This window comes from Catharus ustulatus, chromosome 22 (genome assembly GCF_009819885.2).
Source record: "Catharus ustulatus isolate bCatUst1 chromosome 22, bCatUst1.pri.v2, whole genome shotgun sequence".
Taxonomy (NCBI): Eukaryota; Metazoa; Chordata; class Aves; order Passeriformes; family Turdidae; genus Catharus; species Catharus ustulatus.
The window spans coordinates 34,913-62,723 of NC_046242.1; the positions used below are offsets into that span (position 1 = coordinate 34,913).

A 27,811-nucleotide genomic window follows, 5' to 3' on the forward strand; every position below is an offset into this window, starting at 1 on the left:
TCCAGGATTTCTTTTCAATGTGGGTTAGAAACATAACCAAGCACACTGTAAATGGCCTACTGTCTTTGCATACTCTTGCAGTTGTTCCATGATCTGCTGTTGAAACTCCACATTTCAGAAAGGTTACAGGCTCTAGATCTCCAAGGCCAGCTTTTTTAAGTAAGTTTTGAAATACTGAATATTTTCAAATATATTATCTGCTTTTCCCAGTTATGTTTTTGCATTCATAGTCTATAAATACCAAGGAACTCTTGCTACTTCTACCTGTTTCTGCCAAAGTTTCTGTGTGTGGATTTGACACCTGAAATTAGATTATAGATGAAGGAAAGAAGATGCAGTCCCTTTTCTGAGGACACAGATCTTTTCAGGGAGTTTTCCTTCTCGGGAATGTAAGAGCTGTTTTCCTTCTAGAAATGATTGACTTACCTCCTTCAAGTGGCAAGTATCAACTGGAAACAATTACCTTTGGAAAGAGGAAGTTTTCAATTTTAGGATGAGTGAGCACCATCTGTAATTTCATGCCTTCAGGCTGCCTTAACTTAAAAGTTCAAGAAGTTAAAACCAGGAAGAGGGAAGAGGGGGGGAAAACCCAAAGCAAGACCAAAAAAAAGAAACCCCAAAACTTTAATTATTTCCAGCCAAATTTAGCCTTTTGTTTGCACACAGATATTATGCTTGTGGAATGGTTGTAAGTTGTGCCCTTTTTTTTTTATCATTTTCTCAGTTTGTTTGAAGTGTCAGTGCTACAGCATTGTGAGGATGAAGTCCAGATGTCATCATTCTGAAGTCCAGGGCAGATGATGGATGGTCCTCCACACTGCATAAACAGAGGGCAAACACAGAGCCAGCATAACAGCTGGATTGTCTTGCATTTTAGAAACATTAAAAAAATACAACAGATATTGGTTCATTCAGAAGAGAGCTCTAGAAAGGCAATTTTAAAAAAATATCATTTGACAGAAGAAAAAAGCCCCAAATATTACACAGAAATACTTTGCTCTCACACAAAGGAAATATTTCTTTTTGATCTTCATACAAAGCATTTCAGCAACTGGCAAATTGTAAAACCTATCACTTCTGTTAGAAGAAATAACTGAAAATGGGCTCTTATCTCAATCTTGTCCTAACTCTAGAATATAAACATATTGTTGGTCTGCAAAGAGGGCCTGGCAATACCACAAAAACCGATTTTCTGAGATGGTTTTCAATCTCACTGTTTAGGACAGGACTGGGATTACCATTTTCATACGTAAAGTATGGTTTTGAAGTGTTTTAACACTTCACATCACCAGAGTTAAAACAATTTTTATTTTCTTTTATAATACATGCAAAGAAGTTAGCTGAATTGTATGCAGTAAGGCAAAGGGGTTTGTTAATACTTTATTTTATATTATTGTGTTATACCTTATAATTGCCAACCTTATTCAGGCCTTATTTACACCTTAAAATTGCTGATTTTATTGAGGCATCAGTGGTATTTTTCCCCATCTATTATCTGCTTGCTTTTTCTAAGAACCATTTAAACTTCTCAATGTCTTATAAATGCTGTTCACCCTCTACTTTCTCCAAATGCAATTCTTAGCTAAGGAACTGCATTAATTGGTTGACATCAAGGTTTTGATGCTGCATGCAAGCATTCTTTATCCGATCATGCATGAAATTCAGCTGGTTTGGATGGTTTTTGTTTTGGTTTTTGCGGGGGGATTGGGGTATTTTGAATTTGTTGTGGTGTTTTTCCTGTTGAATTGATCATATTTTATCACTCCCAAGGTTTTTTTTAGCACAGACACAAAGTGGAGCTCCCTGCCCTCAGATATTCAAGGGTGGGAAGGGTCAAACAACAAGAGGCAAATACGGAAGTGCTGTGACCCAAGGACTGCACAGCCCAGTTCTTTCCTGGGGAAGGGGAAGACCTTGACCCACAGTTAGGTACAGAGACCTTGTAACTTGGCAAAGAAAGCAAGGCCAGACAAGATAAAAAACTAGGCAGGATTTCTCTTGTTTCTTTTGTTTGCATGCCATTGTGGGGCCTGATATATTCCATTTCTGCCAGTTTTCCCAGTTCTTTGCCTCATCCTATTACCATTACCCTTGAACTTAATGATGTTCATCCCATAACAGCAGTGCCTCTAAAGGAACACCTCTGCACATCAAGACACAATTTGCTCTTTTGCTGATAGTAAAAAGCCTCTTAAGGGAGCCAGGAAGACCTCACTCCCCTTGACATCCCCTCGCATGTTCCTACACAAACAGTTCTTGTGTCCCCTCTAAATTACCCTGGGCTTACAGCTGCATGAATGCCTTGACCTGTGCCCACTGCGCATGATTCAGCCAAGCGAAATCGAGAGCAAATCTTGCTTGGGCTTTAAGAACTTGAAATAACTTGGAAGTGCAAGAAATCACCTTATCCTTTGGTTTGTTTTCTTTCAGATGCTGGACTTGCCTCTGTGGATGTGTACTGAGCTCTCACTGCAGGGGACTGTCAGGACTGAATGGCTGTGAGTTTGCGTTCATCTCCCTGGGAAATCAGAAATTATTAATTAGACCACAGAAATGCTTTCTGAAACCTTTCCCCTTTCCTCCCCTTTGCTCTGAAGTTCTCCACTGTGAATTCCAGGTATAACAATATGTGCTTTACTGCCAACAAAAGCTGGTCAGGTGGGAGCCAGGAAGCCAAGTCTCTCAATTTGGTCTGAACACCAGCTTCCAGCAGGGTATTGCTTCCTCTCTCATAGGCTCTCTTTAGCAAAGTGGTAAACACAGAATCAAGTGGCACAGTAGGTTCTTCGCTTACCTCCTCATGATTTTTAAACTGTTTCAAGTGAAAAAAAGCATAAGAGAAAAAGAATGATGACTATGAAACAAAAATCTCTTTAGCCATCCGTGTTTTGAGATGAGCTCTGTGCTGAACCCAGGGTGAAGCTCCAGGAGCACAAGTGTGCAGACCCCTGCCAAGCACCACCTCAGAGAACAAGCGATTTGTACTGAGGGGCACACACCCCAGTTAATGTGTACAAGTTAAACAGAATTCTCTTTCAGAACTGGGGGTTTTCAGTCCACCCCAGGTGCTACTTGACCACCAAATACAAATGGAGGACTTGGTGAGCTTCTGTGGGCTTGGCAAATCCTGCTCCAAGCCCAGCTGATGCCCCTGTGACTCCAATGCTTTCCTGAAGGAGGTGGCAGAACTTGGCAACATTTGCCACCAGAGCTTCATTTCTGAAAAAGCTTCCTTTGGAAAATGCATCCATTTCCTACTTAACAGCACAGTGCTTTCTCCCTGATCTCAGCCTGAGCTGCCCACAGCCATGGAAACCACCTTCCTCTCCTGATCTCCACACTGGCCTAAAAACACTGTTACAGAAGCCAGCTACTTCCAGACCCAGATGGTGCGTGCAGGGACAGTGTCTCTTCTCTTTAGGATCAGGGAAAAAGGGCAGAAGCACCTACAGAGCCCCAATGCCTCTCTTGAGCAGGAAACACCATGGATTATTAAAAATGGGTAAAAATTATGCCCCTTTCACCCCACTGGTAGAAATGACACAACATCCCAAAAAAAACTGTACCTGTTCCATTTTCAGACTGAAGCAACAGTATATTCCTGGCTTCTAAGGCAGCAGGGACAACAGCACTGAAGGGAAATGTTTGGATAATCATGTCTTCACTTAAAGAGAACCCAATTGCTTCATCAAAGCCATCACTGCCCTCAATCAGGACATCCACCATATCCAGGACATCTAATAAGTGAAGAAAAAATTCTAAGCAGAGGATCCAGACTTACAGGAAAAACAACAGAGGTAGAATGCAACACTCCAGGAATATAAGGCGTCTTTGTAATTTCTCAAAAAAAAAAAAAAAAATAAAAAAAGGATGAAAGCCACATTTGTCACACAATACAATGGTAAGTGCAACACAAAAATCATGGCTGAACCTTCACTCTGCCTTTCAATGCTGCTGTCCAGCACAGAGAAGCTGTGGCTGCTCCTGGATCCCTGCAGGCGTCCAAAGCCAGGTTGGACCCTGGGGCTTGGAGCAGCCCAGCTACTGAAAGGTGTCCCTGTTCATGGCAGGGGTGGAAGTGGCTGAGCTTTAAGGAGCCTTTCCACCCAAACCATCCTGGGATTCCATGATTCTGTCAACAGTCCCAGGCAGAAGCGCTAAATTTCCATTTTAGTTCAAAAATGCTGCTGCAAGAGCATGAAGAGAGATTTCAAATACTGTTGAAGTGGCACAGCCACATCAGAAATTACTTTCAGGGGAAAAGCGGAAACTTTGAAATTCCACCTTCTACTTCTGATACCAAGTACACGTGGAGGGCTGAATCCTGGAGGGTCCTCACTCAACAGGATTTCTAGAGTTATCCATCCCCAGTTTGCTGATTAGGGCTAGAAAATGTAGCCCCAGGTCATGAAATTCTGTTGTTGATGGGTTACCACACACCGTCAATGTGAGAGACAGGGATGCTGGATGCTATCAGAGTCCTCTTTAAACACAGCCACCTGGACCATGCTGGCTTTCTGAAACAGGTCTGCTGCCTTGTCCGTGTAGGGCTAGGGATTTGTCACCAGCTCCAGCAGGATCTGTCAGGAAAGGTGCAGACAAAGCTAAGTGCACTGGCTGGCGAGTGTAGGGGAACCATACGTTACTAAGAAGGACCGTATGCTAGAAGTGGGTGCAAGCTGGGCAGGGTAGCTTGCAAGACGACAACTTCCTTATCACTCCTGCAGGATTTTGTCTGTAGAGCAGGTTCCTGCTCTAGAGGAGACACTGATGGGGAAAAGTTCACTGCAATTTGGCATCTAGATTGCAGAAGGGCCGGGCAGAAGCGCTGTCAAATGCAGTGGCACAACTGGATTTAAACCTTTTAAATGCTGGAAAAGCTGGAGTTTACTTCCGGTAAACCCCTGAGGCAACAGGGAGCGGTCACCTCGGTTTAAAAGGCAAATAAACGTCTTCTCCCATTCAATTCTGTCCCCGACAGTAGCAGAAAAAGGCGGCTCCGCCGTAAACCACGCCCCCCACCCGCGCTGTCATCCTTCTCAGCCACGGCGTCCCTTTGCAGCCCCAACTCCCCGTCCCCCCTGCCCTCCATTGACAGGCACCGCCCCGCTCTCTCCCGCCCCTCGCCCCCTCCCCACGCTCGGCAGACGCGGAGCGACCCCGCCGTCCCCCTTGGTCACCGCCCAATCACCCACGGCGGCACCGCCTCAGCAATGGCTGCAGTACCGCGCTGTGTCCACACGGCGGCGACACTGAGAGGGCACCGGCCGGGGGGTGGCTGCAGTACCGCGCTGTGTCCACACGGCGGCGACACTGCCGCCCAGCTCAGCCCGGGCTCGCGGGGCAGAGGAGGCAAAAAAAGCCACGAATGGAATAATCGCTTCCAAAATTCCTCCCAAATGAATGCCCCCAAAACGGCCGACCAAAACTAAAAAAATCTCTGCCTCTAACCAAATAACACCAATAAAACATTTCAACTGTGTCTTTATATTTCTATTCTCATTTTTATATGTATTCCTTATATATTATGCTATTTGCATTATTTATATAGTATTTCATAGAAATTTGTTACTCGTATTTGTTAATATGTTATATTTCGACAAATATATTGATATTTTTATATTTTCATATTTTCATTTTTCTATTATTTATATCTCATATTTATACTAGCTATATAACACCCCACCAATGATTGTGACAGACCTGAATAACTAGAGATCAATGGGAAGTTGTTCGGTGCACCAAAAGTGATAGAGAATGTCAGCTTGACTGGTGTCACACGTAGAGCTAGGACAATGGCCCTAAACACCCAAAAAGTTAAAGAAACCCTGAGCCACGCTGTGGTCAGACCCCATGGGGTGGTTTATCGAAAGCACCAGAAAGGAATGGGAATAATGGGAAGAACAATGGGAATGCCCTGGCCCTCAGCTTGGTCCCGTCTGCCCACACCACTGCCCTTGGGAAGTGCCGTTCTTCCTGGCTGGAAAGCCAGCAAACAATTTCTCCTTCATCCCTTAAAACTCTTCACGGAAAGCCTCTGTTCTCCCCACATTTCTCCTCAAACAACATCTATTCTCCTTCTGTCTCTCCGGTCCCCCCCCGAGTGTTTGGCTCCACTGCTGCCCAGCGCTTTGGCAATTAATATAATTGATGAATTAACGTGATTGATGCTGAGCCTGGCTGGGCGGGCGAGAGGCGCCGAGGGGCTCAGGCCAGGCCCGGCTGTGCCAGCGCCATGGCACGCTGCAGCTGCTCGTACGTCACAAACATCACCACGTTCCAGGAGCCCAGCCGCAGGAAGGACGGGACAAAGCTGTGTCAGCAAAAGCAGCGCTGAAGGGGGAGTGCTGGGACATCCCCGAAGTCCCGCATGGGGGTTGGGATGTTTGGGATCTGTTTGCAGGTGCTCAACTCACCCCTTGTAGAGGCCGGCGGGGCCATCCTGCGTGAGCAGGGCCAGGAGGCAGCTCAGGACGTTGCTGTACTGCCCTGTACTACCCTGGCACTGGCCTTGCACCTTCTCCTGCTTTCCAGGCAGGAAATCAGGAAGATCCAGCAGACCAGAAGAAACAACACAACCAAGAATGTTTTGGCAGTTGCTGCCATCAGCATTTTTGGAACATATAAAGCCTGCTATTGTGAATCTGCCCAAGGCTGTGCTATTTCTAATTCACACTGAAGGCAAGTCTATGTATACACAAATATGAATTATTCTGCATAAAACTGGTCTCCACAGAAGTTTCTTATTCTTTTGGAATATTCCTAGAGGTGAGGGGGGGGGTGAAATATCCCAGTATTTAGAGAGAGACTTTAGCCAAGGGCCTGGAGTGCCAGGACAAGGGGGAACAGCTTCCCACTGTCAGAGGACAGGGTTAGATGGGATATTGGGAAGAAATTCCCTGTGAGGGTGGGGAGGTGCCCAGACCAGCTGTAGCTGCCCCTGGATCCCTGGAAGTGTCCAAGGCCAGGCTGGACAGGGCTTGGAGCAGCCTGGGATGGTGGAAGGCATCCCTGCCCATGGCAGGGGGTGGAACAAGAGAAGCTTTGAGGTCCTTGACCACCCAAACCTTTCTGGGATTCTGGCATTTTATGGAAAAGTTTATTAAACTCTGATTTTTCAAACCTATCCTCAAGGCCACACTCAGAGCAGGTGAGCAGAGTGGAAGACAAGAGCTGGGAAGGACCTCAAGAACGGGAAGTGTTAGTTTGATGCAATGGAGAAAATAAGTGAAAAACAAAGAGGTTTTGTGAGGCCCTACAAAACTCTGATCCCTGGAAGGTGCTCACAGCATCCATGCTGAGCCTGAGCTGCTGCAGCACCTCCTCAGGGCCCCATGAGCTGGGACAACACTTTTGTCTCAAATGCTGCCAGCTCCTTTGCTGTGACTGCCCAGCTCCACACCTCAGCACTGCTTTGTCATTCCAGGAAGGAAGATGGGGAAAGCAGGGAGTCAGACAAGCCAGGGAGAGGAGGCAGGAGCACTAGGAAGGCCAGGAGAGATGGCTGCCAGCTGCTAAGTGAGTGAGGGCTGTGGTGTCCCGAGGACAGCTCAGATTTCAGCCTTGCTGTCACACTTGGTGTTTGTTGACCTGTGCAGAACCAAACCAAATCCAGATTTAGAAGCTGATGTCCCAATTAAAAGCAAAACTATGAGGAAGCATTTTTTCCGACTCTATGTATTGGTAGCAGTGAAAAACTGGTTCTTCAAAGAGAATTTGATGCACAAGGCACAACGGAAGCTTGTCTCAGCACACGCTGCAAGTGCTGCAGCAAAGAATTAACGACAGCTAATCCTCAAATTAGGGACTTTAACATCAAAATATTCACATAGTTCATTGCTAACATTTTACCTAATTTGTAATAACTTACAGGGCGGTAGTTCCAACCATTCAGCTCAGAGCTGCACAGAGGGGATTCAAGAAAAGCTGGTATTAGTATTACACCACAGGTGTCTGTGACTTCAGAGCTATCAGAGCCTGTCTGAGTCTGTTTTGATTCATCAGACAAGCTGTTCCCAGTGACACAAATGCTCCTGGAAGTGCTTGTTTCGTAGGTCACATGGAGAGGAACAAGGGCATCACCTTATCTGGGAGTGGTAAACAAACAGCCCAGTTGCTGCACACCCACAGCAGAGCTGGAGCTGGAAAAGAATCATGGAATTCCAGAATGGTTTGGGTGGGAAGGGACCTTAAAGCTTATTTCATTTCAACTCCTTCCGTGGGAAGGGACACCTTCCACTAGACCAGGGGGCTCCAAGCCCCATCCAGCTTGGCTTGGAACATTTCCAGGGATGGAGTAGCCACAGCTTCTCTGGGCAACTCTGTGCCAGGGCCTCCCCACCCTCACAGGGAAGAATTTCTTCCCAATATCCAAACTAAATCTCCCCTCTTTTAGTTTAAAACTGTGTCCCCTTATCCCATCACTATCTGCCTGTGTAAAAAGTCACTCTCTTTTTAATAACCTCTCTTTATGAACTGAAAATAAATATGTAGATGTCTAAACAACTGAGCCACAAACCTCTCACTGTAAATAAATCTTCATGACCAGAAAACAAAACGAATTGTCAGCAATCCACAGCTTTGGTGCAGGAGGAGCAATCACTCAAGTTATTCTGCTACTCCGTGGGTCACAGAACCATTAAAAGATACCTCTCCAGGAGCCCCCTCCATTTTATCTTGATCTAAAAGAGATGAATTGAAACCATAATTACAAGCTAGAGCTCCTCAGAATTAGGCATGTCACCTCACATTAAAGCACAAAGTGTGGATGACAACCTGCGACTTCCACTGACCCTGATGAGCAGCATTTCCTGAGCACACTGAACAACTGGGTGATGTAAAGACATAAGGATCACAGACAATGCAGGCATGGGTGTTAAAAACCATCCTCATGGAGAGAAGAGCTGTTGGGAAGATCCCCCTGACACAATTTGAAAGCCATCACAATTAAGTTCAGTGCTGGCAGGCAAAGGAAGGGAGAAGTTCTGTTCCTGCTTTAAGGAGTGGACTAAGTTGGACAATAAAGGAGAGGACATCCCATACTTACCCCTCTGGAGATGCAGAGGGATGAGAGGAAGTGCTGAGCAGTGTCATGGAGGCTTCCATCTCCTGGGGTGGAAGGAAGAAGTTGGGAACAACAACAGGATCAGATCTGAGCAGAGCTGTTAAGGAACAACCTTTGGCAGTACGCAGCTGCACGGAGATCCAGATGTGGAAAAAGCCTCACCTGTTAACAAGTCCCAAATAATAAATTTCATTTGTTTTCATCAATATTCCATTGTTCTAACACTTGGTTCTCTCACCTGGGACACCAACTTGTTTAAAACAATACCTCACAAATTTGTAGAGGACTTCATCCTGCAAAAATTCCAACACTTAATCCAAGATTCATAATTTGTGCAAGAAACATTAGGAAGTATTTTAAAAGCAAAATAAAGCATGTTTCTTTTAATACAGGAGAAACACAAGAGCTTTAACACATGGGGGGGAAAAAAAACACGGAGAGAAAATGCAAGAAGACATATCAGAACTACCCAAAATGAAGTGACTCTCACAAATCACAAAATTTATTGGCTACAAGTTTTAAGAAAGTCATCACCACTGTGAAACAGTGTAATGGGGTCCTCCAACACCTTCCCAGACCACCACTTCTGGATTCATTTCCCAGGGAAGAGTTTCACATAGACAATTTCTCTGTCCTGAGGCCAGGGAGACTCTAACTAAGCAGAAGAATCATCAAATGCATGGAGTGTTTAAGAATAAAGGATACAAAGGGATTTTTGGTTTGATGGAGCTTTCTGAGCCTTCCACTGGGTCTTCACTGCTGTCATCAGGGAAGCTCTCACAGTTTCTTTCTGAGCCAGCTTGTGCTGATAGACTCCCAACACAGTTCTCATCAGAACCACTTCCTTCTTTGCTTTGATGATCTCCATTTACAACCTCAGCATTTTCCTCCTCCTCTCTCTCAGTGGTTTTTCCACTGGTCAAACCCCTGTCTCCTGGGAATGGCAGCAGCTCCTCAGAGCCTGCATGGATCTCTACACTTCTCTTGATGGGTTCAGTGCTCTGTAAATGCACGGAGCAACAATTCAGCTTAAATCTGATTTATTAGGGGGTTTGGCAGAAAGTCCTAGATGTAATGATGGTTGGGAGCTAAACATGCACAGCTCTGCAAACACTGCTGATGTGAGCATGTTCTGCTCTGTTTCCCACTGACAAGGCCAGAAGAACAGAAATGCTGAGGAAAAACCAGAAGCATTAAGGATGAAGTTAATGGGAAAGGTTACAAATTCTTTAAAAAGCCACAATCCCTTATTTTTGCTTCCCGGTGAGCAGATGCTGTTAACTGCTTGCATCCTCTGAGAACTGAGTTCACCAGTATTAGGTCAAGTGGGCAACAATTTTGAGGCAAGTCCTGCTCCAAGGGAATGGTGGGGGACATTTGGGAAAGAAGGAGTCTGGAACAGATTGTAGAGGAAGGCATGTAAAAGAGCAGTAAAAACAGTTGCTAAGGATGAGAAGGGAAATAAAAAGAACAAAACCTTGGAGAATAAAGAGAGGGGGGTGGAAAAAAGGGAAGATCAAGGTGACAAAAGAATGGCAAATTCTGGCATAATAGGGATGTGCCCTTCAACTCCATCTCTTGGAAATGCTGCCACCCTGCAGGAAGCCATGGGCAGAAAAAGCAGGGAACAACTTTCCAACTGGCAGGAACTGAAGCTCTGGGCTCCAGTTTATTCTCTAGTCTGGTAAGTTATTTTAGAAGCATCAGCAGGGATTTGATTTCCTTGTCATTTTGCTCCTCACAGCAACAACTCACCAATGATTAGGCTGCTGACCTGAGACACCAACTGACTGGATTTTTCCAGAAGATGGCAGCCTTTGGGATCCACTTCTCTGCTCATCAAGCCCTGAGGGTCACTCTCACACTCCTCATGGCTTGGTTTGGATGTGCTGAAGTCAGGGAAAGACCTGGTCAGCTTCTCACTGAAGTATCTTTGAACCTCACCCAGCTCAAGTTTTTTCTGCAAGCAGTGGTAAGAAATTTGGTAAGACGGGGAAAATAAGCCTGTGGCAGTTGGGTTTAAGTTGGATCATTTTAGTCAACAACATGCAAATATACAAATAAAAGATCAAAGGCTTTTATTGAAAAGCAGATGAGCAGGTAAGTGTTGAAACTGCTCTAAGCAAGAGGATAGCACTCCAGAAAAAGTCCTGACTTGGTTATGGAACTTAGGCTGCAAACCAAAAAAGAGCTAGTTCTAAACTTACTTAATCAAAAGACTTGGATTTGAGATGACCTTCCAATAAAAGTCAAAGCCAAGGATATTACTTGACTTGTGGTTAAACTTGATAAAAATCTGAGGATTTCTCTGTGTTTTTGACCTAGGGATTTTAAGATACATCGCTTGTGGTAGCACGGGAAGGGATGAAATACCTCAGGAAATCTTTCACTCCTCTATTCCTACACATAATAAATATTGCTCTTCTAAATTTATACCTCATTTAAACCTAGAATCTAGTCAAGAGAACAGTATTTCTAGCAAGAAGAAAAACATGCTGATGGGAAAGGATATACTGCCCCATGCACCCCAGAAATGCTCACAGCCTTGTGCTTGTACCCGTGGAAGTCACCAGAAGGGACTATTGCCTTCACAGCACCTGTTCTGTGACAGCAGCAGCAGGATGGATAAATCCAAGCATTCCCTCCAGCTCTGGAAACACTGCTGTGGCTGCTCCCCTCCAACAGCTCACCACACTGCTGCAGCATCTCAGTCCTGCTGCAGAGCACCCCACCCAGCCCCGGATTTTCCATCCCCTTCATCGGTTATTGCACTGTGTCCCCTTCTCTTCCTCCAATGGGTGAAACCAGCTCTTCAAATGTCCACAGGAACGTCATTTAGCATTTCAGATTTATACCAAAATCAAGTTAGTGGGGCTGGTAGGGAGCTTTCCACGCCTACTGGCAGCTCCCAAGCCAGTTGTTCAGATCCCATAGTGGTGGCCCACAGTCCATCTAAACTTCAAAGACACACACAGGAAAAGGATCATCTCTGTAAGCTAAATAAACAGATCATGAACTAAAACACTCACTCATTTGAAGGGGCAGAAAGCAGAATTACTGCAGGATATCTGATAGCCTTACTCCTGCAATGTGCAACACCACAGCATTTCACCAGCTGTCATTCACTGCTCATGGACAGAAATTAAGGTAAAATCAAGGGGATTTACGCTAATTTAAACTTACAAAAACAAAACCAGATACAAACACAACCCTTATTCTTATCAGGGCCTGGAGAAAGACCCTGCCTGTTTTAACAATGGCATCATTTAAATCCTAATTTACAAGAATGCAAACCAGGAAGCATCAATGACAAGGGAAAGAACATCTAGGCTGTGTCAAAAGGAATCTGTCCCAGGATTGCTACCTCCTGCACCTCCCTCTCACTGGGAGAGGGAATACCCACTACTTTTTAAGCCCACACACAGTGGACACACTTGGACAGAGTGCACCGTTTTTCCAGTAGAGTCAATTTGCTTTAGAGAGGTCTTTCTGAGACCTGAGAATAATCAGAAAGGTTGTCAGCCTGTGAACTTACCACTCTAGAGCGGGAACACTGACTTCCTCTGACAAGGAATTCAACATCTGCTTGGACAAGTTTGTAGAATTACTGGGACATGCTGGAAAGCTGACCTTCACCTAGGGTGAAAAGGAAAAAGGAACACTGCATGTGAGTCTTTCACAGCAAGAAAAAAAGAGAAATTACGATGTTATCCGGCTGATCTAACAAAACCTCAGGCTTTCTAAATAGCTTTAAATATTCAAATGATTTTGCAGCATTGAGCCAAAGTAGCATTTGACAACACTTTCATTTCAGACATTTTTGTTAACGCCACCCATACTATCAAAGAATAAAGTGATGGAAAGTAGGGTAAGGGTTGGATTACATGTCTGTAACACACCCCAGCATATCTGGAAGAACACAGAAAAACCCAGAAAAAATGGTCAATATCCCAGAAAAACAGATTCCTGACAAATTAGGTGTCTCCTAACCAACTAAAAGTTGAATCTACTGTATGTTTTTGAGCACCAGCTGTCACCCCAAGCAGCAAATACAGCTATGCCATGCTCCCAGACATCCAAATGCACAGAGTAGTCTCCTAAAAAACTGCTGAACACCCATGAAGCAACAACATACAGGATACAGAGCACATATACACTGACAGGAATCCCTTTCAGGAATGCTGAAACACAGCCTTGAAATAGGGTTTGGAAGTGGACTCGAGGTCCAGGACAATCCTGTCCAACAGGGGAATATTATTTGGAATACCTCAGTTATGTTTAGCTAAAAATGGCCCTGCAGGACAGTGAAAGCCCAGGGCAGGGACAGGGATTGCCAGGAGAACCACTGTGCACACAGCACTCTGGATACACAGACAGCTGAACTTCAATATGTAAAAAGAAAGAAATAAAAGTATTTGGCTACAACTGCCTGGCCACACTTCAACCAACTGCAGCAACAACAAAGAGCACGTGAAGGAAGCAGTTAGGGATTTCCTTCAGCAGGAAAACCCAACCCCTAAAGCACTGTCAAAATAAAACCAGGGAGGATATGGATGAACCAAATCTTGGAAGATGATTAATGGGGAAAAGGAGGATGCCAAGGGCCAGGAAATCAATAGGTATGCATCTCCAGCATTCTTCTAGCACAACGCAAAAAATGGCATTACAATGCTATTCTTCAATTCACTTAACAGAATTTGTTTACCTTGCATGAAATGTAAGCAATCTAAGAAAGGGGATGAAGAAAACACAGTCCTCTTAGTACTGCACTACAAACTTTACCTGCTTTATGCCACACTTTGAAGACTAAGGTTTGCTGTGGATCCAGGAGAAGCCCTTTGGATAATCTGTTAAGAACAAAACCCTTTGCTTTATGCAAAGCAAGAAAGAGCAGTAAAATGCTTCTGAAGTTTCAATGCCATTTGATCCACCCAGAGAAATCCCTTTCTTTCTGTATTGATGGGGGCAGGAACAAAACAAGCCCCAAAACTACTGAGCCTCAAAGCATAACACATCTCTACACAGTCTGGGCTTCTGCTTATTCAAGAAGTATTTCCCTCTCCTCACTCTTGCTGTACATGTAAAAGATAGGACCAAAAACTATGAAGGAACAGAAATACAGTTGACTTCATGACTCAATAACACAGTGACAGCAAAGAACTAGGGTTATGGTTCAGAGCTGTAATGTTTGAAGTTCATTCCTGGAAAAAAAATTGAAAAAGGAAAAATGAAGTGTTGAATGTAGAAGAGTTTTTAAGTGTCTGAAGTGATTCAGATATTAGAAACACTGGAGGAGATAAGATTGGATCACACAGGTTAATTCCTGCATACTGCCATGTATGACTTGATCTGCTGAGGTCCCTCAAAGCAGTCAATCTATCTGTTTTAATTTAAGCTCAGATATGCCGGTCTGGGCTAAAAAACCCCCAAACCACACATCCTTTTCACACCTGGGCTGGCTGTCAGAGCCAGCGAGTGTCTGTGTGAATCCCCATCTCTCACCTTGCTTGCTGCTGAAGTCCCAGACTGGTGAGTCTGTATTTTCTGTCACTGGAGTGGTTACTGGAGCATCTGCACCAGCAAATGACACACAGCTACTGGGGGCTGCTACTTCACGTTCTGCCAAGGGACTTCCTGAAATGATACAGAATTAAATACAGATTTCTACATTAATAACAGCAACATCTGAAGGCAGTTCAGCAATCAAAACCACATAATTAGCAAAGAAATGCACCATCTAGAAAACATCCATTTTCACTGGTGGAGCTGATAGCATGTTATATTTGCAATGGAACCAAATATTATACAAACCCTTTATTGAACAGAAACTGGAATATTCAAGGGAGAAATAGAAAAACCATTTGCCCAAGATCATCTAAGAAGTCAGTTGAAGCTAGGAATAAAATCCAGGTCCAGTCACCCCAAGCATAGAAATATTCCAGTGCTTGAGCTACTCTGTCACCTGGGCAGCACAAAGATTGTTCCCTGTGCAGCGTCCAGATTTGGGGTTCCCTGTCAGATTTGCTGGTTCCCATGAATTATCCCACAGCCCCAAATTCCCTGCTCCATTCCCACTGCCATAACTTCACAGTGCCTCATGGAGTGTGGATATTCCCATGCAGCTGTGTCAGAAACCAGTAGAGCTTCCAAGGAAGCTCAGCAGCACTGGGACAGGTGAATATTCCAAAGAATTTGCTGTTTAAAACCCTCATCCCCCAGCCCCACCCATGTCCCTGGGGACTCTTGACAGAGTTGCCTGGAATTCAGCTGGTTTAACCCCCATAGCTCGGGCTCCAGGTGCTGTTTCCAAGCAGGAGAAGGCAGGGCTGGAGGCGCTCCCAGCCCGTTCCAAGGCGCGGCCCCTGTGCCCACAGGAGAACTCTCCCTGCAGAAGCTCAGTTCTTTTCAGAGCCTCAGCAGTGGCCTCTGCAAGTTCTTTTCCCTCAGGAAAGGGGTGCACATCCCTGCCTCCAGCACGCCTCCAGTGGGACCCACCTGCAAAACCTTTCCATCCCTTCTGCACTTCCAGCTGGCTCCCTGAAAAACTCCCACTTTGATCCACACAAAACTTCACCCCACCTGAGATATATGTTATAATTCGTGTTTATATAAAAGAATTGTATGAAATAAAATAAAATAATCTCTTAAACACCAAGCACCCGGGGCCATAGACAACGACCGTAATTAGCATATCAACAGACCTAGCCCGGTGATCTCCACCACAGACAGAAAGAGATCATCGAAAAAATACCTGCCAAAGCACCCATCACCTCCGATGGCTCCCATTAGCGAGAAGACAGCACTTCATTACACGTCAATTCGGAGCAGACAAAGCCTTCATCGGCATGCAGGAAGGACTTTTGTCTGGGCAGCACCAGAAAAGGATTTAATTTAAATATGAGAAATTGCTGCAGAAACAAAGGAAACTCTGGCGAAAAAACTGTATAAAGTTGGACTGTCCGAAATAGCAGGGTGTGAACACAGGGGGGTCTGATGCAATAGAGGTCAGATCAGCGTGTGTATCCACCCAGTGGCGACCCCGGGCTCGGCACTGTTGTGTTTTCGCTTGTGGCGTCCCAGGACCGTATTTTCGGTCGCAAAAATAAAAATTGCTGTTTTGTTATTTAATTCGACTCGATTTGGTTATTATCTATAACACCACCTAAACCTTTGATTTTAAGGTATCTCTGCAGGCTGTTGGTTGGGATTTAATATCTGCGAGGGAAGGGTTTTGGGGTGGTTGGGACATACCTGGCAGCTGTGTTGGAGCTCTGGGAGATCAGAACCAGGAATCGCTGTCTGAGCTCCTCTGTAAGTGGCCTGTGCTGCCATCAGCAGGAAATGCCAGCTGTGCCTTGCGGTGCTTTTGGGCTCTCGGTGGTCTCTGCCCAGGCTGAAGCATCTCCAGGTGCCCATTCAGAGCAGCCCCTGGCCCAGGAGCCACGGGCAGCCCTTGAGCCGTGTCTGTGCCAGCGCTGCCTGGGCAGCCCAGTGTCCGTCCCTGGGACGTGCTTGGCACAGGCAGGACACCGCAGAGCCAAAGCACAAGAGGTGCTGTTGCCTTCCAGGGACTCCTGGCCTCCTCCTGCCCCACACTGCCCGCCAGCTGGGACACACAGAAACACCAAGGAACATTGCTGGCCGCCGTGCAGCTTTGGGTCACAAAAGCAGCCTCAGCAGTTGCCATCGTTTTGGCCTGGCAATACTCACCTGCAGGAAACCTACGGACTTGAGACTCAGATTTAGGATTCCTCTCAACCCCAGTATATCTTTAGCATATCCTGCGATCTGGAAGTAAAGAGGAAAATTCTCAGTTGAATTTCTATAAATGAGGTTTTGCCATTGCAGAGTTTTTTTAGGTTGCAAAGTAGGGGGAGCCTCTCCCCTGGCAGGTGTTGGAGAAGCAGCCCGAGCGGAACCGCGCCCGGCTCCTGCCGTGCTCCAGCCCCGCTCGTTCCACAGGGGTACGGGCCCGGGGAAGGGGAGCCCGGCGCTGCTCCCGCTGGGGCTCTGCCCACCCGCGGGGTGCCGGCGGTGCCGCGGGATGGGAGCGCCGGGATTCGGGGCTCCAGGGCCGGCACGGCGGTCACAGAGTCCCGAGTGGTTCCAGTAGAGATAAAGCATCTGCACGAGGAGATCCCACCGTTCTCTCGGCACAGCTACCGGCAGAGCCCCAGCTCCCTGCGGCAGGAGAGGGATCGTGCCCAGAGTCCCGCGCCCGCTGCGGCCGGAGTGGGAGCGGCAGCGCTGGGAACCCCCGGTGGACACCGACAAAACCCAGAACCGACCCCAGGTCCCACCTGAGCACCTCAGGCTCCGTGCAGCACCGGGAGCAGCCCCCGGGCTGGGTTCGCGCAGCGCTCCGAGCGATGCTCCCGCCGCATCCCAGGAGCAGCATTCCCACGTGGAGAGGGCAGGGAGCGCTTCCGCCGTGATTTAAGTCCGAGGACGGGGCGGGGCCTGCACAGGTGCGCGAGGCCCAGAGCGCATGCGCGGGGCGGGGCTCACGGGACAGGCGGGCCTGAGGGGACAGGCGGCGCTGAGGGGACAGGCGGCGCTGAGGGGACAGGCGGCGCCGCTCGTTTGTCTGGCGATTTATTTAATTTTTTGTGTGTCTGTTTACGCTGTAGAGCGACGCGACGCCCTCTGCTTCCCTCGGAGCCCACTCATTAGCAGGGGGTCCTGGAGAGGCGCCCAGGGGACGGATCCCCTCCGGAGAGGAGGGTCCAGGGGGATTGACGCCCTCCTAAACCAGCCCCCGAGGAGCGGGCCGACACACTAACCCTTCCCCAAGTCCTCACTCTGCCGCGAACCTACTAAGCCTGCCCTTCTTAGGGCAGCTCCAGTTCCCTTCCAACCCAAGCCATGCCGTGGTTCCATGATCCCACCTGGAGTGTGGATTCTGCAGGAAAGCCCCTGGCACAGGGACCCCTCCAGGGGTACCCCCAGAGCGGGACAGGGGGCACAGAGCCGGGTCTGTCCTCCCCGCCGCTCTCCTCTCCCGCCGCCCCCGGCACGGAGCCGTGTCCGGGGCTCTGAGGATGCGCCGAGTCCCGTCTGGCCCCCGGCGTGGCAGGAGGGGCTGTGCATGGGTTGTCCACGCCTGGGTGGTTCGCGTGTGGGTTGTTCACGCCTGAATTGTTCAGGCCTGGGTGGTTCGCGGGTGGGCGCTTTCACGCGTAGGTTTTCCACGCGTGGGTGGTTCAGACGTGGGTTTTCCATGAGTGGGTTTTCCACGCGAGTTTTTTCCACGCGAGTTTTTTCCACGCGTGTTTTTCCACGCGAGTTTTTTCCACGCGAGTTTTTTCCACGCGTGTTTTTTCCACGCGAGTTTTTTCCACGCGAGTTTTTTCACGCGAGTTTTTTCCACGCGTGTTTTTTCCACGCGAGTTTTTTCCACGCGAGTTTTTTCCACGCGAGTTTTTTCCACGCGAGTTTTTCCACGCGAGTTTTTTCCACGCGAGTTTTTTTCCACGCGAGTTTTTTTCCACGCGAGTTTTTTCCACGCGAGTTTTTTCCACGCGAGTTTTTCCACGCGAGTTTTTTTCCACGCGAGTTTTTTTCCACGCGAGTTTTTTCCACGCGAGTTTTTTTCCACGCGAGTTTTCGCGCGTTTTTTCCACGCGAGTTTTTTTTCACGCGAGATTTTTTCCACACGTTGGAAACCCACACGAGTTTTTTCATGCGAGTTTTTCCACGCCAGTTTTTTCACGTGGGTGGTCCACACTTAGCAGCTCACCCGGGGGCGGCTCACCTGTGGGCAGCTCACCTGAGGGTGGTTCACACGTGGGCGGCTCACCCGAGGGTGGGTCACCTGTGGGCGGCTCACCTGTGGGTGGTTCACGTGTGAGTGGTTCACCCGTGGGTGGTTCACCTGTGGGCGGCTCACACGTGGGTGGCTGACACGTGGGTGGTTCACCTGTGGGCAGCTCACCTGTGGGTGGTTCACCTGTGGGCGGTTCACCCGTGGGTGGTTCACCCGTGGGCAGCTCACCTGTGGCTGGTTCACCTGTGGGCGGTTCACACGTGGGCAGCTCACCCGTGGGTGGCTCACGCGTGGGCGGGGCATTGCTGGAAAAGCGCCCGAGTTCCCGGCAGCCCCATCCCCTCCTCCTGCTGCCAGCGCCTGCCAGCTTTGTCTTGCCGACGCTGCCGAGCCAGCGGGGAGCTCTCCCTGAACGCTGCGGATCGCTGTCCGGACACCCCAGGGTGCCAGAACAAAGCACACCCCCAAAATCCCCCATCCCCAGCGCTGGCTGCTGCCAGAAACCTCCCCAGTAACCCCAGAGACCCCCAGGCACAGCCGAGGGGTTCAGCCCCTTCCCCGAAGTTCACCCAGGGCGGAGCATTGCCCAGAGGATCCCGGCTGGATGCTCTGCCCGCCCCTGCCTTGGCCAGGTGGGCACCGGGACACGCTGGGTGCCGTGGGCAGCATCTCCCTGCAGCTTCCTCACCGCACCGGCAGCGTCACCTCCCAGCACAGCACCAGCCCCAAACCTGCCTCGGGTGTGGCTGCAGCTTCGGGCTCCTCCTGGCAGCCAGGGATGAGCTGGCTCAGGGCAGGTGAGCAGCGCCTGGGCTGTCCCAAAGCGCACACAGATCCCTCACGGATGGGATCCAGGGCTGCATCCCCCCCTTCCCAGGATGCGAGATGTGTCTGAGCTCACAGCCCTCAGCCAGGGATCAGCCCCGACACCAGGAGCCTGCCTGGCACACGGAATGTCCCTTGCACGGGTGCCAGCCCTTGCACAAGGAGCATTCCTTGCTCTGGGAATCCCCTGTGCTGCTCAAGTCCCCAGAGCTGCTCTGCCCCGTGTCTCCGGCCGCTCCGTGTCCCAGCCCCGTGGGAGGAAGGTCCCTCTTGCACAAGCAGGGATGGCTGGGGCTGGAGTTGAGCTGCACACGAGGAGCAGGGTTTGTCCAGCCAGGCACAGAATCCCCTCTGTGCCCGTGAGTGGGGTCTGGGGGCTCCCCACGAGGGGACGGCAGCCCTGGGTGCTGTGCTGCCCAGGTGGGTCAGAGGAGTCACCCACCTGCAGTGCCAGCTGCTCTGGGGACACTGTGAGGGGACAGAGAGTGACTGTGGCTCAGCAGCAAGGCCACCAGTGCAGCCCAACCCTCCCAGTGCAAGGGGGAGCAGCAGGGACCCCAAAACCTGCACAACGCTCCCCTGGCAGCCCTTGGCCTGGGATGTGGCTCGCAGGTGCTGTGACAGGGACTGTGCAGCCCCTGGCACTGCCCTGGTGTTGTGCTGAGCCCTCCCCACCCCCAGCCCCAGCTGGTGACAGCTGATGAAACCTGAACGCCTCACCTGGATTTTCCTGCCAGGCCTGAAGGGCAGAGCAGGAGAGGGCGGCTGTGACCCAGCCCAGGAGAATCCCCAGTGCCAGGGCTGCTGCTGGCAGGGCTGTCCTGTCCCACCCCCCATTTCCCAGCAGCTCCAGCCCCCTCTGCGACGGAGACATGCAGGACACGGCCAGCACAGCTCCCTGCACCCTTCTGGGCTCCACCCAGCACCTCTGGCACGCCAGGTCCTTCCCTGGTGCCACAGGGCTGCCACGAGCCCAGTGGGGCAGCAGGACACACGGACACGGGGCACTGGCCCTTTCTGTGGCAGAGCAAGGTGACAGAGAGGGGACACTCTTGTCCTCAGCATGGTTATCGGCATCTCCCTCGGCTCAGGCCGGGTGCCACGGCCCTGCCAGGCTGGTGCTGGCTCACCCATAGGCACTGTGGGGGCTGTGCTGTGCAGAAACCCCAAAATGGCCACGGAACCCCCCCGGGCATCCACACCCCCGAATGCCCTCAGGCCTCTGCACAAAACCCCACTGAAAACCCCCAAACCCCCAGAAACACCAAGGGGAGGCTCCAATTGCTTCATCCAAGTCCTCCCCAGAGCCCCCGAGGCGCAAAGTCGGAGGGGATGAGCACCACGTGCACCCACTGGGGCTCTCCAGGGGTTTCAGTCCTGGGTTCTCCTGGGGGGGCTGTGCTGGGCCAGGCACCAAGGAGGGAGGGAATGAATTGTGCCCTGGGATCCTTCCCCCAAAGGCTGTGGGGGTGCCAAGTGCAGGGTTCAAGTCCAGAGGTTTGAGATCAGCAGAGCTCCTCTCGCCCTCTTTAGTTTGGGGTCTCTGTGGCACCGCTTGTCCCCATGTCCTGGGGGAGCCACGAGTGGAGGGGCCGGGGTTTGGCACGGCAGGAGCCCCTCACCCAGCCCCCACTGGAGTCCAGCAGCAGGTCCGAGGTGGCCCCATGGGTGCCAAGGGTGATGTCAGCACAGCCCGAGCCCCCCCCGAGGAGTCTGTGACACTTTGGCCAAGGAGGGGACTGGACCTTGGCATCCAGCTCCGATGCTGCCCAGAAAGCAGAAAACCCCTGGGGCTGCTCCCCTTCCTCCTCCGTGCTGCTTTTTCCTTTTCTCTTACTATCTTGGGGCTTTTCTTTTCGTTTCTTTTTTTTCCTTTTTTGTTTTTCTTTTTTTCCCCTAATTTTTCCCCCCTCTACCTGTTGGTTTTTTTTTTCCTTCTGTTTAAATATCAAACGAAAGAGGAAAACCCAGCGCTGGGAGCTCTGGAGCCGGGGCCAGGCTGCTGGGAGGGCAGTACAGGGTCCCAGGCTGGCTGCTGGGGGCGTTGCCGGGGGTCTGGGGGGTGGGAGTCTTGCTGGCTTTGGGGGGGAACAGGCTGCCCTGCTGCGTGGAGGTGCTGTTGGAGAGCGGGGTGTGCTCGGGCTCGCCCGAATCGCTCTCGGTGTAGCTGTAAGCCTGTGCCCGGGAGATGCCCTTCTGGTGCCCCGGGTCCACCTCGTACTCGCTGTCACTGCCCTGAGAAGCGGGATGGAGGATGTGGTGACAACCCCAAAATTCAATAGGGTCAGGCTCTGATCCAGCAATGGGATGGGAGCTGGACCAGGGGAGTTCGGGAGGAATTCCCACATGAAAAGGGAGGCCGGGCACTGGAGGGGCTGCCCGGGGAGGTTTGGGGTCCCTGGAGCTGTCCTGGACTCAGGGCTCTGGGCTGGGGACAAGGTGGGGATGGGCACAGCTTGGATTCGGTGATATCAGAGCTCTTTTCCAGCCTAAACGGTTCTGTGATTTCCTGGTGCTTTCCCAGGGCTCTTTCGGGAATGCTGGCAAGCACATCCCCAAAGTATTTAAAGGCTGGGACGGCTGCAGCATCACTGGGGGGTTTCCACCTCTTGCTAAAACAAAATAAAACCTCATACATAGTAACAGAACATAATCGTCCTTCTAGACCACAACAGTTGATGACAGTTCGACTTCCTGCATAAATAAAATGAGAAGAAAATCAGAACCCATAAAACATAACCCTTATCCACCGCACACAACTTTCGGCTCACCTGCCACCGCTCTCGTCTCGAGTGCCCAATTACACCACGGCTCTCTGTGCTCCCCAGGAACCTCAAATATCGCCCTGCCTGACGAAAACCCCGGTCCCTGGCCGTTCTGCGCCCAAACTTTGGTGATGAACTTCACCGCGCAGACCGGCCGGGACCTGGGAAAAAAAACTGCAGCCAGGGAGGAAATTTAAAAAAAAAAAAAACCCTGGCTGGGGAATTTTTATTCTAAATTTAAAATGGGTGAAAAGCCTGAAAGGCAAAACTCCTATGCACAAAATTACAACCGGTCACCACGCACACTCGCACAGGCATACGCTAGCGGTGGCAGACGGACACAAACTCTCACAGACTGTCACACAATCTTCAGCTGGTAAGCTGACTGCAACCCTTACCTGAAACGGTACGCTGAATAGGATGCTTGACCGCATCCTCTGGCTGCTGGTCCTCGACATCGAGGGATAGGTTCTGTGAAAGGTGGCGGCTGAGAACTGGAAATCTGCCTCGGGGACCTGCGAGACAGAAGCGGGAGGTCAGTGAGTGGTTACCTGAGAGCCAAGAGATATCCCCACACATTTTCTACCCAAAACCCCAGAAAACTGAAGGTAAAAAGAACTTAAAACAAAATTTAAAGCCCAGCATAATAGCTGGGCAGCCCCAGACATCTTGAGTGAATCTGCAGATCTGATCTAGAGTCCAACACCACCCCACGGTACAAAACCCAAGTCCCTGCACCTTGTCCTATCGTGACTATGCATCAGGGCAGAGCAGCTCCAGACCAAATGTGTGCAGGCACCCGTGACACAGGACATGACAAATGAGGGGAGGACAGGGGGACGAAAAAACTCAGCAAGAAGAACCATGAGGACTGAGAGAATGCAAAATGAGATGACTGAGGGAAGACTGACAGTAAGCTGACAAGGCTGGAAAAAGATGCCAGCAAAATGATTTGCTCCAAGAACTGAAGAGATGGATGCCTGAGAATCCTCTTCTTATCTTCCCATTCCTCTAATTCCTCATCTCTTTTGATGGATCCTTCAGGTGCACAGCTGGCAATACAACACAGAGCAAGACCTTAAGAAATGAGACTGGAAGCTTTCCAAAAGAAAAGAGATTCAGATGCCTGTCCAAGCTCCTGAGACCAAGGTTTGATGGCACCACAGCCAGGCTGATGAATGCAGAGATCACAAGATGCTATGGATGAGCCCAGGGTTTCTGATAGGCCCCTCAAAGGACTAAGGCAAGAGACAGGCAATGCAACACACACAGAAGACACACACAGCACAAGAGACAAGTGACGTGACACCCAGAGGAACTGCTCTGCCTTGTGTACTACAGCTTTAAGATCAAAAAGAGACTTTTCACATTAGGGGGAAATAAGGGGCTGCTTCTTGGACTTCCCCAGCTCCAAAGCTGCCTCAAAAATCCCTCCTGACAATTACAGACACAGCATCCTGCTCCCATCCCCTCTGTGGGTTGGAGCCCAGCACTTATCTGTCAGAGATCCAGGTATGAGAATCCAGGCCAGGTGTGCAGTAAAAAAGCTTCACCATCTGGGAAATTCCTGCCATCATTGGGCTGTTGTCCCTTAGTCAGCTACAATAAAGAAAAGCAGACATCAGTGCATGCACTGAGCAGCATACAGGCCAAAACCTGATAATTTCACTACTCACCATCTCCCAAGAATGCCCAGGGCCTCAGGTCACACAGTTCAGCTGCACTCAGTCTGATGCCATCATCACAAAATAGACCTGGCTTAGGAAGAGACAAGGTGATGTGGCATGGCTGAAACTTGACTGGACCCACACACCTTCTCCCAAACTCCCAGACTCACCCCAACTGCTCGGCTCTTGCCAAAGGTCACCCAGTTGGCATCTTCAAATAGGAGAAGGTGAAGGCTTCATCAGACTCCTGTAATACTGCTGGAGGGCTCACAGGAGCAGTGAACTGGGTCTCTGGGCCAGCTGGGCAGAGCCATCTCAGGGTAGTTCAAGGGCACTGCCTAAAACACACAAAGAACAACAAACGCTGGGAGTTGCACCAGAGATTGAGACCTGAGCAAAAACAACTGATTCAGACCATCAGAAACTGCTCACCTGGCCTGCTGATATCCAGCTTCATTTCCTAAAAACAAAAACAAAGAGAAATGCTGTAGCACAGTCACCATTAACATTACTACAAAGGCAAATTATGACTGAACTGGTCGGGGTGAACCCCTTACCCAGGGGGGGCCTTGTCCTCAACTTGGATCCATCTGCATTTGAAACAGAGGCAGGACAAAAGTCAAAGTGCTGCAGGTCAGCCCAACCCCTCCAGAGAACTGGGATCAATCTGCAGATCTCAACTAGAGTCCAACCCCATCCCACATCATTAAAAGCAAGTCCCTAGGACTGGTCCTAGCACCCCTCTACCCAGACTACACAGCAGGGCAGAGCAGCTCCTGGCCAAATGCGTGCAGGCACCCGTGACACAGGACATGACAAACGAGGGGAGGACATGGGGAGGGGAAAAAAGAAAAAAAAATCTCCCAGCAGGAAGAAGGATCATGAGGACTGAGAGAATGAAAGATGGGATGACTGGGGGGAGACTGATGGGGCAATGATGAGGCCGGAAGAAGATGCTAGCAGAAGCATTAATCCCAAGAACTGAAGAGATGGATGCCTGAGAAATTTCTGGTCAGAATCCTCTCCCTACTTTCACATTCTTCCACATCCTAAACCTCTGTAACAGACCCTTGTGGTGTACAGCTGTCAATACAGCTCAGAAGAAGACCTTAAAAGACATCAGACTGGATGTTTCCAAGCAGAGATGTGATTACCATGCCAGCCCACGCTCCCATGGGCCAGCATCAGACCAAGGAAAGCGGAGGCTAAAAATTAGCCCAGAATTTCTGATATGCCCCTCAAAGGGCTTAGACTCAAGACATGCAATACAACACACTCAAAAGACACACAGTGCATGATAAACAAGTGTCATGACACCCACCAGAACTGCTCTGCCCTGTGCATTTCAGCATTGAGATCAAATTGAGACTTGCCTCTCATGGGGCCTAAGGGGCTGCTTCTTGGACATCCCCATCTCCAAAGCTGCCTCAGAAACCCCTCCTGACAATTACAGACCCAGCACCCCTCTGTCATCCCCTCTGTGAATCACAGCCCTTCGCTTATCTGTCAGACACCCAGAGAGGCAAATCCAGTGTAGGTGCGAAGCGAGGCTCCCTCGATGTCCGGGACATCGCTGCCATCGCCGGGCTCCTCTCTCTGCGTCACCTACACTAAAGAAAACCAAACATCAGTGTATGCTCTGAGGAGCACATTAGCCAAAACCACATAATTCCACAGCCCCAAGGAATAGCAGTGTTATGTGGGCCAAACCCCCACAAGTCAGCTACTCACCCTCTCCTGAGCGTGCTGGGGTCCTTGAGTCTCCAGCTCCAGCCAGAGCCTGAGGCTGGGGCTGTTACAATGGGCACCTGGGTTAGGAAGAGACAAAGTTAGGTGGCATTTCTGTGAGCGAGGTAGGTGAGCTCATGCGCTGTAAGATGTGCAAATACATCTGCCGCACTTGTGAAAAGTCTCGAGGGCCCACCAATGGACATTTTACACCGTACTGCCTTCAAACCACGTCCACCCAACGCTCTAAGGTAACTCCTAACTGGATAGCCTGCTCACTCTCCCTCTCCCTTTACTCACCTGAAGCTTTAACCTCAAACATCTTTAACACAGGTCAGATGCCATTTGTCATATGACAAAGGTGCTGAAAAAAATCTCAGGTCTCATACTTAACACAAACTGAAATTTTAAGAAGCTGTAATCCACCTAAAAAAAAAAAAAAAGCCCAAGAGCACAAAAAAAATTACAAAAGCACCTAATTACCTCTGAATACATAACCCAAAACTATGCACTTAAATGCTCAGTGTATTTAATGCTATTTTCTTCACTGAATTTTCAAAGCCTTTGCTACAGATGCCCAAAAGCATCTGCTAAAATACAAACTGAGATAAGGTGAAACATCCTCTGTATTGAAATGAGAGGAGAACCCTTATCCCAGTTGATTCCCAGAGAAGGAATGAAGGCCCTTAGCAAAGGCTGAGGTTAATATACCCCTGATTGGGACCACCCCTCATTTGCAGGAAAAGGAGGAGCAAATCCCACGAGGTATAAAAGGCCTCAGAATAACTGTGGCTGTTTGGCTCCTCAGACTTGAATTCAAGGTGAGGAAGTTCTGCAAGAGAAAGGTGAGTTATTTTTCTATACAAAAGCTTTTATAGGAAACACAAATACTTTCCTTTTTACAATGAGTATGTTCAGACAAAGGGGCAAAAATTGCATCAGAAATAAAACTTTGTGTTTCAGCAGCATAGCTAGATAACAGAGAGAATTTATTAGGTGATTTAATTAGTCTTTAGTGAGTGCAAAAACTTACTATGTGTGTAACTAACTAGGATGGATGAGAATAGGAATGAGAAGAATGGTGTGAATGTCACAGAGACCTCTATTCAGGGTTATCTGGGTTGTAAAAAAAAAAACAAGGAAAAAAAGTGAATTCTCTGTGAAGTAATTCTCACCCACCCAGTTCTGTGACATCAGTAGGGAAGAGCTGTTTTGCACTGCAAAGGCAGCCGGGGTTCTAAGTGCTCGCAGCTTGTGTCTGGGAGAAATCCTGATCTGTCTGGCATTGTAGCAGATGGAAGCCCCGTCTCAGGAACAGGACCCTGGACAAGAACATTGGCACTTTGCCCTCTGAACCAAAACTCCCCCTCCCAGAAGCATAATAGCAGTTTAGAAGAGGTATTTTGCACTGCAAAGGCAGTCAGGACTCTATATGGAGCCCGCTTGAAGCCACGATAAATCCTAATCCGTTTGAAATTACAGCGGGTAGAGCACAGTCACTGGGACAGGGCCCTAGACACAAAAGGTGGCCTCTTTCCCTGTGAATGAAAATTCACCCTTCCAGTGTCCTGATATAATTTTGAAGGAGGTATTTGGCACTCCAAAGGCAGTCAGAATTCTAAGTGCTGGCAGGTTGGATCTGGGAGAAATCCCGATCCGTTTGGACTTGTAGCAGGCGGAAACCCGGTCTAAGGCCCAGGATGCTGGATCCAAAAGGTGGCCAAATTTGTCCTGAAAGAAAAGTTGCCTGCCCAGTTTCCTGACAGTAGTTTAAATGAGGCATTTTGCACTCCAAAAGCAGCCAGGGTTCTAAGTGGTGGCAGCTTGCGTCTGGGAGAAATCCTGATCTGTTCAGAACTCTGGCGGGCAGAAGCTCGGTCCCAGGCACGGGGCCGTGGGTGAGAACATTGGCCCTTTTTCCCTTAGAAACAAACCTCGACTTTCCAGTTTCCTAACAGCAGTCTGTCATTCCAAAGGTGGCAGCGTGGGTGTGGAA

The 27,811-nt window shown here is 49.2% G+C and overlaps 2 long non-coding RNA genes across 18 annotated transcripts; both read right to left on the minus strand.

The window, feature by feature from the left end:
* Window positions 1–605: 605 nt before the first annotated feature.
* LOC117005888 lies at window positions 606–23,906 on the minus strand. 16 transcript variants are annotated; one of them, XR_004419911.2, is made up of 14 exons: window positions 22,819–23,906; window positions 16,775–16,852; window positions 16,316–16,670; window positions 15,816–15,928; window positions 14,567–14,698; window positions 13,847–13,911; window positions 12,600–12,700; window positions 10,839–10,953; window positions 9,770–10,065; window positions 9,047–9,151; window positions 4,441–4,580; window positions 3,567–3,737; window positions 2,404–2,518; window positions 606–817 (listed from the first exon to the last, which is right to left on the minus strand). It is a non-coding gene; the product is annotated as an uncharacterized LOC117005888 (long non-coding RNA). The 16 variants fall into 16 exon arrangements; XR_004419909.2 differs by lacking the exon at window positions 15,816–15,928 and adding an exon at window positions 15,560–15,643 and having other exon boundaries at window positions 10,839–11,024; window positions 22,819–23,905; XR_004419903.2 differs by having other exon boundaries at window positions 10,820–11,024; window positions 22,819–23,905.
* Window positions 23,907–23,917: 11 nt separating this feature from the next.
* On the minus strand, window positions 23,918–26,703 carry LOC117005890. Of its 2 annotated transcripts, none has more exons than XR_004419916.2 (6): window positions 25,819–26,703; window positions 24,645–25,692; window positions 24,520–24,547; window positions 24,258–24,425; window positions 24,097–24,174; window positions 23,918–24,019 (listed from the first exon to the last, which is right to left on the minus strand). It is a non-coding gene; the product is annotated as an uncharacterized LOC117005890 (long non-coding RNA). The 2 variants fall into 2 exon arrangements; XR_004419917.2 differs by having other exon boundaries at window positions 24,645–25,697.
* Window positions 26,704–27,811: the final 1,108 nt, after the last annotated feature.